This window comes from Miniopterus natalensis, chromosome 8, assembly GCF_054644295.1.
Source record: "Miniopterus natalensis isolate mMinNat1 chromosome 8, mMinNat1.hap1, whole genome shotgun sequence".
NCBI lineage: Eukaryota > Metazoa > Chordata > Mammalia > Chiroptera > Miniopteridae > Miniopterus > Miniopterus natalensis.
Genome location: NC_142088.1, coordinates 67319046 through 67337907, shown reverse-complemented (window position 1 = coordinate 67337907; position 18862 = coordinate 67319046).

Sequence of the window (18862 nt, the reverse complement as noted above, 5' to 3'; positions counted from 1 at the left end):
ACTTAGTTTACATTGAATTTGGTTTTTGCAAATGGTGTAAGGTGGAGTTCAATTTTATTTTTTCCCCCATATTCAGATGTTTTGGATTATTTCTTATCCTTTCCCTACTTATCTGAAATGTCCCTCGTGTAATACACCAAGTTTCCATATATTGGTAGTTCTCTTTCTGAATTTTGAAGATTTCAGGGGTGAATCCCTCTCTCTCTCTCTCTCATACACATATATATACACACATTTATATGTATGTATGTGTAACACGTAGCTTTCTGTTTTCATGAAATCCAGTAGGGGAACTTTCCTTACCTTCTTTAGGAACGTCAAAGCAGAGAGTGGCTAAGGTGTTCCCCAAACCTAATCCCGCTCTTCTTTGGACGAGCTGCCAGACTTCAGTTCCCAGCCTCTCGCAATGAGATGTTTCCAGGTAGAGTGATGTGTGTCACCGCTGGAATAAAGCAGCTTAGAAGCAATTTCTCTCCCCTCTGTCCTCATTGGCCAGCTAAATATGGCAGACTTTGAGTCCAAAGGACCACGTGGGAGATCCTGACTGACAAGAAAGGCAAGTCCACCCATGTGGAACTGTTATATCACAAATATGATTGCACTTATATGTGCAATCTAATGAACAAAATAAACTAGCGAACAAAATAGAAGCAGACTCAGAGAGAACAGGCTGACAGCTATCAGATGGGAGAGGGGTTGGTGGCTGGGTGAAAAAAGTGAAGGGATTAAGCAAAAAGTAAACCAACACAAAACCCCCTCCCAGAATTACCAGAGGGAAGGGGGTGGGGGTGGGAGGAGGTAGAAGGGAAAGGGGGATAAATGGCGATGAAAGGAGAATTGGCTCAGGTGGTGAACACACAGTACAAACAGGCGATGTATTAAAAAATGTGCACCTGAAACCATAATTTTATTAACCAATGTCACCCCAATAAATTCAATAAAAATAAGCCAGCCAACAAATTTTGGGATCTAATGCATTTGTTATAGAAACTAATAAAGCCCTAATTAATATTTGTGCAATGATTATTTGGGTCTTGATCTCCATTATAAAACTTTTGATTCAGCTTTACAGATGCACATGCACACTAACTCTTTGGAATTTTAATAGACGTTTGTTAAATTAGTGGAAATAACTGATAAATTTATGATACTGTGTCTTCTTATCCATGATTATGATATATATTTCCATTTACTTAGGTCTTTTTAATGCCATTCAATAAACTTTTATAATTTTCTCAAATTTTATTAAATTTATTCCAACTTCATATTTTGGTTGCCATGACAAATTATATATATATATATTTTTAAAATGATCCTCTTCTTATTTGATGCTTGTATATAGAAATACAATTAATTTTTACATAGGGATGTCATGTGATGTAACTTTGCCATACTCTTATTAATTACAAATCTGTTTTTTACTGTTTTTGGATGTTCTAGAAATGGTGATATAGGGCAACCTTGACTTGGCTCTTATTTCCAAAGGAATATTTCTAAATTTTCAACCTGAAGAATGATGTTACTGTAAGTTTTTGGTATAGCTAACTTTATTAGATATATAGCTTTATTTTGGCAAAGTTATCCTTGATTAGATTAGGGTAATTCTCTTTATTTCCAAGTTTCTAAGAAGTTTTATCAAAAATACTAAATTTTTATCAAATAATTTTCTTTCATCTATAGAGATAATCATACATTTTCCTTCTGCTGTTTTAATGTGGTTTACAATATTTTGTTTAGGTGTACTGAGTCCATGTTTCTGAAGATTAGTCTGCCTCCTTTTTTAAAAAATATGTTTTTATTGATTTTAGAGAGGAAGGGAGAGGGAGAGAGAGATAGAAACATCAATGATGGGAGAGAAACATTGATTGGCTGCCTCCTGCACGCCCCCTACTGGAGATCGAGCCCGCAACCCGGGCATGGGCCCTGACTGGAAATCGAACCAGGGACCTCTTGGTTCATGTGTTGATGCTCAGCCACTGAGAAACACAGGCTGGGCTGCTTCCTCTTAAAAAATTGTTTATTTTTAATTTATCTTTATTGTTGAAAGTATTATAGCTGTTCTTTTTTTTCCCCATTGTCCCGCCTCTTCCCCACTCCTTTCCTTTCCCTGGGCCCTCACCCCACTATTGTCTGTGTCCATGGGTTATGCATATATGCATATATATTTTTTATTGATTTTTAGAGAGAGAGAAATATTGATGTGAGCAAGAAACATCGATCAGTTGCTTCCTGTACACTCCCTGATTGGGAATCGAACCCACAACCTTTGGGTGTACAGGACAATGCTCCAACCAACTGAGCCACCCGACCAGGGCTGCTCTTTTCTTATCTCATGTAATCTCATTCTCTCTTTTCTCCTTCAGGGACCTGGTAAGCCGCCCGCATTAGAACTTGTCATTCCCTCCTCTATGTTTCTTAACATCTCTTTTACACTTTCCATCTCCTTGGCTCTTTGGGCACAGTCAGCATAATTCTTCCAGGTTTATAATTTTTTTGTTCTTCTGTGTGTAGCCAGCTTTTTAAACCACTTTTGTTTTTATTTCAATGCTTATATTTTTATTTTTTAAAGTTTTATTAGGTTCTTTCCCCAAGTCTTCCTAGTTACTTTTAGTAATCTCTTTTGTCCTTGCTCATATTTTGCATAACATATTTTAGTTCTTTAAACCATTTTATACACAGTTTTCTATATTTTTATGTGATAATTCTAAGTTATGGTACTTTGGGGATCATGCTTCTTGTTTATTTGTTCATTTGCTTGTTTTATTGGTTCTTACTCAGGGTAGGCTGTTTCTTTACATCTTTGATCATGTTTCTATTGTGGACTGATATTGAGCTGAATTTAACCTGAGGTTCCTGAGAGGTCAAGGCTGCCCTGCTTCCCCCTAGAGAGGATTTGTGTTTGCTTTCAACCAAAGCCAAGAGATGCTACCAACTTTGTTCTCTTCAGTTCCTTGATTTGAAGATAATATAAGCTCAATATCCACACCCATGTGGGGGCAAGTCCACGGTTACCTGTATACAGAGAAGACAGAATGGTTATCACTGTTTCTTACAGAACTTTGCAAAGACAGGCAGGTCTCCTTGTTATCTCCATTGGCTGCAGACAGAAAATTTTTTCTGGTTCTTGCTCTTCTGCTGTGTGTGTGTGTGTGTCTGTGTTGGTGAGGGGAGCATCTCAAGTCCCTAGATTAAGTTTTGTTCTAAGTTCCCTGCATGTCCAACCATTAATTCCAAATTGTCCAATCCTTGGTAAGGGCATTTGATTATTTATTACCCTGATTTCATTCGCCTCCACTGTGTTGTTGTTTGTTTATTTCTTTTTGCACTTGGGAATTTGCCTGGGCTACGTTTTTTTGAGCTAAGCAATATTTTTAACTTCGTTGTAATTTATCCAACATCTAGTTCTTTTGGAGTGGTCTTTTTAAAAAGTTCTCACCTGAGGATATGCTTATTGATTTTTAGAGGGGGCGAGTGGGGACACTGATGCGGGAGAGAACTCGATTGGTTGCCTTCTGTATGTGCCCTGACCGGGAATCAAACCTGCAACCTAGGTATGTGCCCTGACCTGGAACTGAACCCACAACTTTTCAGTGTATGGGATGATGCTCCAACTAACAGACATACCAGTCAGGGGGCATGCTTTCCTTTTCTTTTAATCCTACTCTGTAGTTATCAAGTGGATGAAATCCAATTGCCCTTCCTGGGTTACAGCTTCGCAGTCTTGGAGTTAATCAAATGGATCCCATCAATGAGAGGCCAAACTGGAGGACAGAGGAAGAATGTCAGAGTTCCCTGTGGCCCTCAGGGGGTTCATGACGCAGCCGGGGCTTCAGCACCTGCTGGAGGAAAGCTGGAGGCTTTGTTTTTTTAGAGGCTTTTACAGAGGTATTTGAGGTTGATCTAGCAACTTGTTGTTCGGTTTGCTTTCCTTATGTAGCAAGTCCCGGTTATCAGCCTTGCTGGTAAACTGGCTCTAACAAAGAGCAACAGCCCAGTGGACGTGGCTCAGTGGTTGAGCATTGACCTAGGATCCAGGAGATCAAGGCTTGATTCCCAGTCAGGGCACATGCCTGGGTTGCGGGCTGGATCGCCAGCAGGGGGCGTGCAGGAGGCAGCTGATCAATGAGTCTCATCATTGATGCTTCTATCTCTCTCTCCCTCTCCCTGCCTCTCTCTGAAGTCAATAAAGACATATATTTAAAAATAAAAAATGTGTTAAAAAATAAATAAAAAAGAGCAACAGATCTCATAAATGGCCTATGAGTGTTTGTGTAGTACAACCTAGAACCCCCAGATGGTCAGGTCAGTATAACTGAAATCAAACAGGTGGTTTAGCATTTTTCTAATTTTTCTTTCATCTTGAAGTTCACTTTTAAAATGTGTACTTATGGTAATCATAACTAGATGACTGAGTGTGTTCATGCGGCCTTTGGGTTGGGGTACAGTAGAAGGAGGGAGGGACCAGAGAAATGCAGAGGTGGGTGCACAGGAGGCAGGTCTTGCTTTTTCCAACCTGATAGGTCTCTGGAAACAACTCGGCATGATCTTAGAAAGCTGTTCTGCAAGACTAAGGCCATTCTTCCTCCCTCCCTCCCTCCCTCCCTCCCTCCCTCCCTCCCTCCCTCCCTCCCTCCCTCCCTCCCTCCCTCCCTCCCTCCCTTCCTTCCTTCCTTCCTTCCTTCCTTCCTTCCTTCCTTCCTTCCTTCCTTCCTTCTTTTTTGAAATACACCTTGCTATTTGGTGAGACATTCCATTACCATTGTCTACTTCATGAGAACTAGAGCAATGGTACCTTCTTGTCTATTCAGTCCCTTGAAAGTACAATTCTGGGATCTAATAGCAACCCAGCCAATTCTAGGAAAACCTTGTGAGGTGGAAATCGAGCTCAGAGGCTAACAAGAGTAAGAGACAGTTAATTAGAAATATAGCATATATTTTGTAATTTTACTAAGGAAAGATTCTCTGTCCATATGACTGGCTGAATTACAGAGAGAAAACTTTTAAAACAACTGAATCGAGTGAGTCAGAGTATACAATATTAAGTCCTGGATTTGTGGAAGCAATTTCTACTATTTTATTTATTAAACACAAGTCTGTTTGAAAAAGGGAGATGGTGATGGATGTGCGTTTGCCTTTTGGTGCCAATTTCAGGCATAAAATCCTTTTAGTACCTGGTAAAAGTGATCATAAAAATAATTCTATCTAGTGGAAAGTGTGGGCATGTGTGCAGGTACCCACAGTTACTAGTGGGTGTGGGTGTTTGAATATGTACGTGTGATTTAGTTCCTGTCACAGGGTCATCTTGTAGTCTCTGTGATTGCATGCAAATCTCACATTATCTGTCACTGGGAAGGTAATGGTAAACTGTTTATCCTCTGCTTACATTGCAGTGCTCGGTGATTATGAGCTCCAAGTGATGTACAATGCACACATCTTTATAGCCACGATGCAACAGCTGGTGAAAATGGTCCAAATAAAGCTTTCAGTGCAGTGCGCATAGCCCACCTGCACAGAGAACCCATATAACCTAGGAAGGTCTGGAGCTATTCCTGTAGAGAAGGGTGACTCGGACCCACTCCAGGGTTTACTTCTGAAGCACCATCTGACCAGTTATTACTCTTGTAATTATCAAATCAGAAATCCTTGTCCCTGCCCCAACACTGTCCCTTAGTTTAGCTTGACCCCGGAGCTCTCTCCCCAGGGATAGTCACTCATCCAAGGTGCTGGCAGTGTGGGCACAGCAACAAGTTGTCAGACACATTTCAGGAAAAAGCCAAGAACAATTTCATTAATTTCATGGATGATCCCTCTCTCCCCATCCCCAGGAAGCCCCAAATATAATCCAACTGGGCATCTTCACATTCTATATGTTCCAGTGTGGGTGCCCCAAGATGAGGCAACCTGAAGTTTTAATTCCACTTTATTCTGAACTTTGGGACTTCTTGTAGTTCACGGAGCACATTACAGTATTTCATACCTCTCTGCCTTTGCGCATGATGTGACTCTACCAAAATACCCTCTCATCTTTTCATTAGAAAACTCCTATTTGCTCCTCAAAGTCCATCCTTCCCTATAAAGCTTTCCCTGTTTCTGACTGATAAGTACTTCCTTCTCTCAATAAATCCTGTCTTATCTCTTACTGAAAACATCCTAAATTTAAATTGTTATTAATCAGTAATTAATAGCTTGTCTTATCCACTAGACCATGAGCTCCTTGGTGGCAGGGCCTGGTTCTTATTCGCCTTTCTACCCTGTCTCTGTCCCAGCATGTGTTTGGTATGTGTACAGGCTCTTGAAGAGAATTAAATTCCACAACATGTGTTTATCTGTCATGGAAAGAGCTTCTCCAGTCCTTAGACCTCTACTGTATTCATATAAACCTCAATCATAACACAAATTGAAGGCAGCCCACAAATGGCTCATTAATCTCATTACTCTAAATTGTAAAATAGGCAGGTAGGCATTATTTATGGTCTTGGGTTGAAGTTAGAGGCCATTTCCATTAACTGGGTTGCCCACAGTTCAAGTCCATGGCTTTCCAGGGGCATTTTACCCAGAAGGACCACAGATAATGGTTTCTGAAAAGGATCCAAAATCTAGGTTATCTTCAAACAAGGCGAAATCTTCCTTGAGCTAACAGATAGATTTAATGTCTTGTTTTACCCTGGACTCCACTGCCTAAAATCTACTGTGGTTAAGCTGCTGGTTGAACAACTCCTAAGATTTATGAGTATTTTGGTGTGTTATTGCTACTGATTTTTAAAGAGCAAGCGATTTCCCACCAGTAACTGGAATCCCCAAAGGTAACATTCTCTGTGGATTCACAGCCTGTCAGATTCCTGGCCCTAGGGACTCAGCATTGTGTTCTGCTCGAAAGATGCTTGGGAGGAGGTAACTTCCTGCATTTAAGAGTTTCTGACTAAAATGATCTTCAGTTAAAAGCAGGCAATTGATTGTAATCATTCAATAACTATTCTTTATATTATAGTATTTTGTATTTTTAGTTGTTTCGTTTTTCAGGTAGATTTTCAAGTTATTTTGTTAAATTTTAGGAGAAATCAGCTATTATGATGATGATATAGTACTTGAGAAAGTGAAAACATTTTTTAAACACCCCTCCCTCCCTCCCTCCCTCCCTCCCTCCCTCCCTCCCTCCCTCCCTCCCTCCCTCCCTCCTTTTACAAAGGGCCTTGGACACAAAGATAAATAATTTGGAGCACTCTCAACTAGTTCACAGTATGGCAGGGAAGAGGCCAAATGAAAGGAAACTCAGTGACAAGGTTGAGAGACGGCTTGAAGAATGGATTGGACTCACAGAGAACAGGCACCTTAGCACGTTTAGAGTGTGGTCCAGGAAGACATTTGAGAGCTGTGACCCACCTGCCCTGTCTTCTATCTCCAACAACACACACATTTTAGAGGCAGTGGGTCAGGCTCCAGGCAGGAGGAACAGCAAGTGCAAATGCTGGGAGGCCCAGGAGGAAATAAAGCTCTCTCTCTCTCTCTCTTCCCTCCCCCACCCCCCCAGGAGTGAGGGATTAACTCACGCTATATAAACAATTAGTAGATTCTTTGGAAAGGAGAGCACAGGCATTACAAATGGCAGCTGAAGCCAGATATTGGAGAAGATTGGACCCAGACAATGATTCTGGGGAACGGGATTGGAACACAGGCTGAATCAGGAGAACCAGAGGACCACACTTACATATGACTCCAAGTTACAGCCCAGCACAGCAGCAGCCAGACTCGGGCTTGACTATCCATCAGGGTTCAGCAGGCCATGCTCCCTTGGGTTTCTGGGTTCCAAGCCCTGGCCCAGCGTTCTACACATATCCCAATAGATGGGGAAGACGGTGGCGGTGCCTCCAGCTGCTACGAGAATGTGTGTGTCTAGGGCCTGGGGTGGGCCAGAGGGATCTTTAGCTCACAGATGAGAATGAATCTGGTAGTAGAGATGCAGCCAGATGTTCTCTGAATGAAGCCCGCCTCAGGGTTCTAATAATACTGTGTAGCACTTTTCTCCCAATGTCAAAGACATTTTTCTATTGAATTTTATTATTATCTACTAGGCTAAAAAGCTTCTTGAAATAATGAAATTGTGGAGAATCACTGGAAAAATCTCACTGATGGCAGGCATATCCCTGACAAGAAACTTCCCTTATGATGTTTTTATAGTTTTTGAGGTAATTAATAGTCTTGATGGATGTTTGGGGGGAAAAGTGCCAAAAAAAGTTTTGCAGTGATGGGTACATTGTACAGTGGCAGGAATTATTAAAATATTACAGTGAATGAATTTAATTGGTCATAAGTAAATGAAACTGAAACAGGTAATGGTGCTGAGACATAGGTTAACTCCTAAACCTTCTATGGGGCAAAGGGCGCTTGCTCACCTATCTAGCAGGGAGTAGTGACGAGTCAATAAAGACACAGTGGGTTCTTATTGCTAAAGAATCAACTGTCATCATCTCCGTAGGCAGAGGGAAGCCTCTGCCCTGTCACCCGGAGGCCAGAGTCTTCTTAGAGAACCTGCTGTTGCTCTAAGGAGGAGAAACAAACCTGGTAGCTAAGGCATACTAACCAAATATTCTATGCTGTGCTAATTATAATATAATTTATAATGTACCTTCCATTGCCATATAAGACATCGAAGCAGATCATGTCAAAAACATGCATGAAGGCACTGCCTCAGAATCTATGTAGGACACAGGGTTGAGACAAACCTAATGGAGCTTATATTCTTGCTGGAGAGAGAAGCAGTAAACCACTTATAAAATTGAAACACTTTTTATTCATTACTATTTATAAAGATGAAATGAAAGCTCAAAATAATAGTCTAAAACACCAGTAGGAGAAATGAATTTCTTACGAATTCTACAAAGGTCACAACCCTGCAGACCAGGCTACCTTTATTTGTCTGGCATAGTGCATTTCCCCCCTTTTTCCTGATTTTAATTAAATTGGGATGCCTTTAGGCAAGAAAAGTTCTTTCCAGTTTTCCCAATTACCCGTGTGTGCTGCCTGCCTGGCTCCTGGAGGCACCAGAGCCGCATCTCCAGGCCAATGTCCGGTGCAGAGGGAAAAGAGAGAGTTTTGAGGTGAGAGAGCAAAGGACCATATTAAGGCCAATATGGGAACCGTGGGCCCTAAATGGAGAGGAAGATTTAGAGAGAGAGTTTCAGGGAGGATTGGGCAGTAAATCCATCTTTTCTAACTTCTAAATCTCACATCAATTAAAATGTAGGGGACAATTTGAATGTTTGCTTTCTCATTTATGTATTAGGACGGGTTAGCTCATTCTGTGGTAAGAAACGTTCTCCAAAATCTCAGCAGCTTAATGTAACAAAAATGTTCATTTCTCATCTCTGCTACATGCCCAGCGCAGCTCACTTCTGCTGCATGCCCCTGTAGCCACACAGGGACCCAGACTGAGACACAGACGTCGGTCTTTGCAGGTGGGCATGTGGGATGCAGCGGATCCTCTCCAGGTCCTCAGCCTTCCTATGGCCTCTTTCCTAAAAGTGGGCCGCCTGAGAACTCACCCCAACCCCTTCAATTGCCCGGGTCCGCTTTTTAAAAGAAAGTATATCTTTAGCTCACACTCAGTTTTACTGTTGTCCTTTCTCCAGGGTGTAACAAAGTCTCAGGAGCACTAAAAAACGGGGACAACTCAGGAGTGTGTAGCTCCTGAGGGAGGATCTTGGCAAAGAGACGTTAGCTGAGATGTACCGAAGAAAGCTGGTTTCAGAGTCATGGCCAGACACCACCTCCCCCCCTTCCAGTTACCTTTCCATCTGCCTATTGATTGATTTGCTCATCTGTCTTAGGTGGAGAATTCAGAAATGAGATGCTTGTCACAGGGACACTTACTATCACATTGGCTTAAAATTTGAAAATGAAGCCACGCTTTTGTCAGAATGCAAACTCGACTTGGCCGACGGGTCTGGCAGTGAAGACCACCTTGCCTGTCCGGTTATGTGCAGTCGCTTTCTATGAGTTAAGTGAGCTAAACCTGCAGCACGGAGGCTTTAATGGAAATATATTCAGAGCGCACACACAATATACAGCCTGAAGTCACACATCTTTTAACCATTACACATATGATAGACTAAATTTAAAAATCTTAAGGAGATCTAAAAACTTTTAAAAAAGGTCTTCTAGGGAGTGTGCTAGCAAAAAATTACGTTTAAAGATGGCTATCTAGGCTTCTTGGCATAGTGCGGCTGGCCCCGCTGTAGGCTGAGGAGGAACCCCCCCCAGGCAGCCTTAGGAGAAGAGAAAATGAGGCCAGGGAAGCGGGAGGAGTAGGGGAAGGCTGAGAGGCAAGTGTCACAAAGTGGCCCCTAGAGGCTCCTGCTGGGGTGACCAGCCTGGGCTAATGCACCCATGGGCCAGGTCTATTTTCTGAGGGCAAGAGCTTGCCTTTGGCTGCTCAGATCGCACCTCTACTGTCTCACCAAGGTGTGTGTTGTCATAGAGAAGACCAGCAAAGGTGACAGGTTTGTGCCTTAGCCCAAAGCTATCATCACTAGTATAAAAATAGCTCAAAGCTAGCATTCTGAATCTAAGGTCAGGGACATATCTGGGTAAGGAGAGCAGCCCTTAAACATAGATGTGTGAAAAGCCCTTTGAAAACTCTTGTTGAAGACAAGGATGGGGAGCCAGGTGTCTCCAAGGTGCACCTGTCATCCTACTCCCTTCCCTCGGAGTTTTCTAGACAGCCTAGTTCACCCCTTGCTCCTTCTGGAAACTCCCAGGAGGAATGTCACTAGGGTAAAGACAGCAATTCTGAGGAGAAGATGACATCCAAAGTGTAGCCTCTGCCCAATGCTTACATTTTTCTAATTTCTCGGGGAAAAATATTTAGGTGGGTTGAATATAAACAAACAATGATGGATATCTTGGCAGGGCGTTTTTTTCTTGTCTTTTTATTTTTACAAAGGAAAAATAGTTAGAACATGTTAAGACTCATTGTTACCAACTTCGACTGTGAAGAAAAATTGTGAAAATTAAACAGGACCCAGGGGAAAAGGTGTTGGATCTTAATTAGTCAGAGGACTGAGCAGGGGAGAGGTAGAGTTCACCATGTTCAGTTTGTGCGGTGCTTTGGATTTGCTGTCTTAGAGCCCCCCGTCCTCAGGGCTCGGGTTAGGCCGTGTAAACCTAGGCCCCTGCTCTGGGGTTGGCAGAGCTGGACAGGGGGAAAACAGGGCAGGCTTAGAAACTTAGGACTGAGTCAGCCAGACCCGGGCTCAGGCCTCAGTTTCGGTATCACTGGGGACTCTTAACCATAATAATTATTATTAATTTCTTAACAGTAATGTCTTCTAACACATTTGTGGAGTGCTTAAATGTGCCCAGCACTATGCTATCCTTTTTATATCTTATGTAATCTTCCAAACAGCCCAGTAGAATCAATTCTATTATAAAGGCACAGGCTTAAGTGATGTGCCCAGGTTCCCATGGATGGTATGTCAGATTCTAGAAGCCACACCCCGACACCCGGGCCCTGCTGCCCTGGTCTCTTCACTGTGCTCTGGGAACAGCATGAGACCTCCGCAGCAGGGCTGTGAGAATTCAACAAGCCAGTGTGTGCAAGGCAGATGGCATAGTGACTGCCCTTTGATTGAGTTAACAGTAAGTGCTGACGACTGCAAATGCTAAGCACTGATACTGCATGCTTCCTGTGCACTCATAGTTGCTCTGTGCACCTTTGTGCATTTATTCATCCTTCCAGCAGCCCCATTAAGTAGACACCACTATTATTCCCACTTTACAAATGAGAATATTAGGGCTTGGGGTGGTTACATAACTTGCCCAGGGTCACAGAGCTAATCAATGGTAGAGCTGGGATTTGCACCAGGACGTCTGGCTCAAAAACTCAAGCTCTGATTAAACAACACTATCTTTATTATCATCACTATATTAGGATGCATTAGTCAGGGTTCTCCAGAGAAACAACCAACAGGATACATATACGTATATCTAAAATTAGGAATTGGCTCCTGCAGTTATGGAGACTGGCACATCCAAGATCTGCAGGGTGAGCTGACAAGCTGGAGACCCAGGAGAGCCAATGGCGCAGTTCTAGTCTGGCAGGCTCAAGCCAATGTCTCAGCCTGAGTCCAAGGGCAGGAAAATGTCTCACTTCAAATACTGTCAGGCAGAAAAGAATTCTCTTATTTGGGGGAGGATCAGCCTTTTTGTTCTATCCAGGCCCTCAACTGATTGGATAAGACCCACTCCACATCAGGGAGAACAGTCAGCTTTACTCAGTTACACATTTAAATGTTAACCTCATCTAGGAGCACCCTCCCAGAAACACCCAGAATAGTGTTTGATCAAATATCTGGCCTTCCCTGTGGCCCAGTCAAGTTAACATATAAAATTAACCATCACCAATTCACCCTTTGTCAACTCGACACCCATATGCCTCTCCTTGAGCCACAATTAATCTCTAAATGAAGATAATATGAGGTCATAGTTCTTAACGCCATTGTTTGGTTCATTTATCCTTTTCTTTTAAGAAAGAAGTATAAGGCTCTTGTGACATAGCTTTATTATATAATACAATTATTTGAAAATGTGCTGGTTTGCACTATAACTCTGCCTGCTCCTCTATAGCAAGAACTTGGCCTTTTTTACCTTTGATTCCTACAACTTTGCACAGTAAATGTGTATAAATGGAAATGAAGCCTACTTGTATATCAAACACTACAGTGATGCCAGAGTAAGGCAGCTCCTTTACTTGTAAATTAAAAATGGGATGGAGTCCTGGACAGTGTAGCTCCATTGGTTGGAGCACCATCCTGTACACTGAAAAAGTTGCAGGTTCAATTCCCGGTCAGGGTACATAGCCAGGTTGTGGGTTCAGTCCCTGGTTGGGGTACATACAGGAGGCAACCGATTGATGTTTCTCTCTCCCTCTCCCTTCCTCCCTCTCTAAATATCAATTTTAAAAAATGGGATGGAGACAACACCGTATAGGCAAATGGAGACTGTAACTGTGGTGTAGTAATAGGGCCAAGGTCAGTGTTTCACAAGACAAGGAAGCCCTTCACCCCGCTGAGGGGATGAAATCAGAATGGGGTGGGCATCACATACAGGGGTAGCTTCCAGAGGAGGTAACACGGTCATATTCGAAACATACAAAATGGTAGGAAAGATCTAAACGAGATCTTTAGGAAAGGTCTGAAGTATAACCAAAGAGAGCAACATGAAGTAAAAATCTAGTAACAGCCCAATGAGAGACCGTGAGGGCCTTTATATAAGTACTTAAGAGATGGTGCTTAATTTTCTCCCTTATGGGGATCTACTGAAACATTTTAAGCAGGTCAGAGGCATGACCTGATTAGCATTTTAGAAAGATCTCTCATGATGCACAGTGGATGGTGGATCATTTGGATGGGGACCCTTGCTGGAAAAGGGGCATTGATGAAAGGAATCTAAACTGAGCTCATCTTGGGCTCACTCCCGAGGAGGCGCTGATGGGCACTGTGAGAGCTGGGCCCTCCCCGGCCTCCTCTGCAGCGTGGGCATTGCGGCTGCATTTGCGAGAGGAAGGAATGATGTCTTTAGCAGTCGCACTTTGGGCTTGGCTGTTCAACTCCTCCATCAGTCCATTTGATAAGGAAACAAAATAAAGGAGGGCTGTCAGGAGCAAAGACCAAACAGATAGGTTAGTGACTACCAGGTGCCTCCTCTCCGTCTCCTGGAGATAAGTTTAGCGAAGGAGCCACTATCGGGTGAGCTCAGGGAGGGACGTGGCGATGTTACAAATGTGTAAGAGCCCATCTGGGGGCTGTTATCTCAGTCAGCCCCTGCCTGACGGATACAAGAAAGCGGTTGCTGGGGAAAACTTAAGCAGGAGGAAATAACTCTACATGAGAGGAGACATTGTGCTGTTCACATTATTTTTATGACTGTTGAGCAGGAATGACTAGTGAAGTACCAGAGAGACAGGCAAAGTTGGCAAGAACATGTAACCTGAACAGTGCATATCTTAACATGACTTGGTCCAGGCCGGGGAAAGAATTCTTGTCTAGCTCCCAGTGCCTTTTTGTCGTGTGGACATTAGGGAAGTGATTATGGAGAGCAATGAGACGTTTTCCTGACTGTGGGTGTATGCAATGCCCCTACCCCACCCCACCCTGCCAGTAGAGCTGGAGGGAGAATGCCACTGGGGTAACATGTAAGGGGCACCATCTTGGGCTGCTTCCAGCGTGGAGGGTTAGTCCTGCAAGCTCATTCACAGAGCGACTAAGCTGTGGAGGAAAGTTGGAAAGGATTATCAGCAAGCCCGGGCTGGATAAAGAAGCAGCATTATGGGGCAAAGTGTTTCCTCTTTCCCCCTGTATTTTCTGGCTTAGTGAGTGGCACTTCCATCTACCTAGGTACCCAAACCTGAAACCTCAGGTCACCCTGGATCCTTCACTGTAGTAGTCACCATGATTAATGATTTCTCCCCTAACCCTAACCCTAACCCATCCCCTGGAAGCCATCAGGGAGCCAGGCCTTTGAGCTCACCTGTCTGCAGGCCTGGCCCACTGAACTAACAAATCCTTTCTTTGCTGCAAACTCCTGTTCATGCCTCACTGGGTTTTGATGCATGCAAGCAAATGGACTCCTGTAGTCCAGTGACAGTTTTGGTGCCTAATGTGGGGCTTACCTTTTGCCTGTAAATTCATGGACCCCTGGCTCAGGGCTTTCCAAAAGGCCCCACCTAGCAGCTTCCCAGAGCTGTTGTCTTGGAGGTGGGGGTTGTATGACAGTCCACGATCAGGCACCCCCAACCTACGAGAGTAACCTCAAACTTTAAAGTTTTGCTAGCGAAATTAAATATTGAATATTTTGAATGTCTAGACCATATCCAAATAAGATAAAATGGTGAAACATTAATTACTGGACATAGGTTTATCTACTTTCTGCTTCTCATAGAGAAACTAAAGATATTTGGGTTTACTAATAAACATGTCTTATACCATGTTAAAATTGTGCTATGAGGAAATATATATATTTTTAGAAATTATTAAATGTGCTCATAAATGTATCAATCTAAATAATACTAATTGCTCTTTTAAGTTGTTACTAGAAACTGAGATTTCTAAGAGTTAAGATTTCTAATTAAAATGGAAAGAAACAGTATGTTTTTAATAATAGAAGGTATAAGGTATGGAAATACATTTTTTAAAGGACTCAAAAGAATGAGATTTTCCTAAAACAAGGTTGGTTATTTCTGAATGAGTAAGAAGAGACAAACTAAGAGGGACTAAGAAAGCTGTAGAAGGTCTGTGGAAAAAAATCTTGAAGGTATTTTATGTAGGGTTAAACTGAATGAGATTGAAATTTAATTAAGCAAATGAATTGAAATATCAAAAGTAAGTCAATGCAGAATAAGAGTTTGGTTTCTATTTACTTTGTTAAAAAAGTTTTTAAAACATTTTTTCTACCTAGAAAGCAGAGATTCTATAGTTTTTAAAAATAGTATTCTATTGTCTTGATCAGGTCCTTGATTTTAGTAAACACTTGATTTAATGGACAAAATTTCCAGTCCATTTGTCATATATGAAAATTAACACCCTGCTAATTTTAAAATGTTTTTAACCAAGATTTCTTATAATTAAATTAACAGGTTATTTTTGTGTTATTAATTCACTGTTATTTTTAACAAATTTTAGCAAATAGGCCATATGTTGCAAAAAAACACTGTAGTAATTTCACTGACATAAATAAATATTACATATCTACAACTATAGTCTACATATTTAAATCCAAGAGTCACTGCTTGTAAATAATGTTCTAGGAATGATTAGCCCGTGATCACACCGCATCACGTGGGGCAGTTGGCTCTGTTGTCCCTTGGTGTGACTTTATGCTGCAGTTTTAATGCCTGCTGTCGGGATGTTCCCATGTGAGCTTAGCCACACCCCAGCCGTGTGCATTTGTTTACTCTTGGTGGCTGGTGAATGCACACATTTATTAGACCTATTCAGTATAAATTTAAAATTACAGTAATACACACAGGAAACTTTTCTGTGAAATTAAACTTTTCATACATACTTAATTTTAATTACACAAATGTGTCTGCTTAAGTAAAAACAGGTAAATTAATTTGTCAAATTTTTAACATATGCATTCAGAAAACCTACTTTATAACAGACTTCCAGCTTTAGCGGACAGCCCCTTGACAGAATTAGTCCACCATATCGAGCTTGTATTGTACTTAAGAAAACAATTTTCTGAATGCTAAAAACTAAAGTTTTGCTAACCTACAGTTTTATTTGATACCTTTTTATTGTCATTTTGGATAAATAAATAATTTAATAATGTTTCATAGTGGTTAAGATCTTTTTGGTCAAGTGTGTTTGACAAACTTCCCAGGGTTCAAATTTTAATAGGAGACTTTTCTTAATCTAGAAATGGCTTTGGGTTGTTCCAATGGGCCCCTGGACCACCTCAAAGGATTTTTTTTCTTCTCTCCTTGCAAGGGAGAGGTTTTGAACTAATTAGGACTATTTGATATTCTTGAATTTCATGGGAACTTTGTCAACTTAGAAAATAGTTGTGTCTTAGTGTGTATATATTCTTATTATTAAATGGATATTATACAGGGTGGAGCAAAAGTAGGTTTACAGTTGTGAGTACACAAAAGAGTTTATGCTTGTATTATTATTTATTAATTATTGTATTTTCCATATGAATAACTATAAACCTACTTTTGCCCCATCCTGTGTATTGGAGATTATATAAAAACATCCAGGAGCTTACAAAGCTCTGAATCAATACTCATTTGTAATTCTTGTTATCTTAAAATGTTATGTTATAGAAAAGCAAAGTTATTTGTCAATTATATTATAATAAGGTCTATAACCATGTCATTTATAAGTTTTGTCATTTACAGTCATTGCTTTACTCCGATACTTTTATGAGTATGTTTCATCTCCAGAAAGATCCATGAAGAGGACCCTGACTTACTCTGAAAGAGTTTTCTGAGACTAAACTTTCAGATTGTACCTTTAAACTGAATGAAGATTTATAAAGCTCTAAGGAATAACTGGATTCATGAACGGCTAGCAAAGGATGAATAAGCAAGAATTAATGATAAGGGACTGAATGAACTTAAGATAACAATTTTTATAAATTTTTGTTGGAAATATTGCTAATTTTTAATCTTTTTGTTTTCCAGGTGTAAGGAAACTTATTTTCTCTTTAACTACCCATGACTTAGAGCAATTTGATAAATTATACCTTTGTAATCAATACTGAATCATCTATATTTTTTCTCCCTACTTGATCCCTCTAGAAGTTTGGAGGCCCTGAATGAGTATTATTATTTTCATTGCAATCTGGTAGTTTGCATAAACTTGATAGGAATATGTTATCTTTATAACAGGACACAATTGGAAATTGGTTTATTACCAAGACTTTGACTGGAATGGCCTGTTTGAGAGAGACATGCATAGACTCTGGATGTCACCAGAAAGCTTAAGGAATTAAGATTGACTTTGGAAGCTGATAAAAGCTCTTTGAAGAAATAGCCAGATACCTTACTTACTTGGTTCATAGCCATCTTTCCAGGTAAGGAACAAAGGTTGCTTTCCTGGGAAATGGAAAAGGAAGAACCTTGGGACATTTTGGGGAACCCCAAGAACCTGAGGAACTCACCCAAATCAATGGGTATTACATACAAATGCTGATGGCAACTATGTGGCTTGGCTTCTTAGCCATGAGATGCTAATAAAAGTTCAATTTGGAGATTCCTTATGAGCTTTTTAAAAGAACCTATATGGACAATTACTGTTGTGTTGTACTTATGCAAATAACAGGCCAAATTTATTGAAACCAGATGTATACAATAAATTAGTCTTCACCTGGCTATCTGGGATAAAATGAGGGTGATTTTAGAGAGAAAATTTTTTTCAATAGAAATCATAATATCCAATTTTGGATATTAGATTCTTTTGATTAATTGTTTTTAGAATCTTATTTTTCACATGTGGACTGGGCTAGATCCTGAATTTTTCTGATGAAAGTGTTTGGCTGTAGCTCTCTGAACTTGTATTTTATTTCCCCCCTATCCTTTGCCTTGGAATTATTGAGAACTACAACTTTTTTTTTTTCTGAGTCTTACAGTTGCAGACCCAAGTACGATGACATAGTGTAAACTTCAGAGGAATCATCATAACAGCTCCTGCTTGGGTGGTTTCAGTGACTGATGCTTTGTGAGCCACACAGAGAGCTGGCTTGAACTGGCGTCAGGACATTCATCAGGGATGTTTGGATTGCAGTCCAGGGGAATCGGTCGGATTGTCACTGCTTGCCTTCATTCCGGCAAAAATGAAGCTCTGAGCCTTTCATCTAGAGGTCTTCTCAACCGGCAGTCTTAAAGACTCAGAGACTAACTTTGGTTTGCTCTGATTATTAGGGTACAGGTATCCTGGCCTATTGCTGCTTCTATCATTGCTGTGGTTCCTGTTTGTAAATCAACCCCTAGGATGCCCCCCTGTAAGGCCCAGGGACCATCAAGGAAGCAATGGGCGTGTGATATTGTAAGAGCCAGATAATAGGAACACAGTAGAAAGACAAATCTGGCTCCATCTTATGAGCTAATCCTCCCTTATAGTTGAACCTGGACCCAATTGCCCTATATTCCTCAAGGCTGAGGAATGATCAAGAAAAGGGGGGGAAATTGTAACTGTGTGGGTATTTCATTTCTTTAATGTAATCTTTTCTCCTTTCTTTTCCTTTGATTCAAACTGGCCTCAACCAGCACCCAAACTCACGTGTCTCCTTCTCCTTTTTGTGTTCACTTCCTTAATCATTAATCCCTCAGGGCCATGAGATTCTGATCAGCACCCAGTAGCCT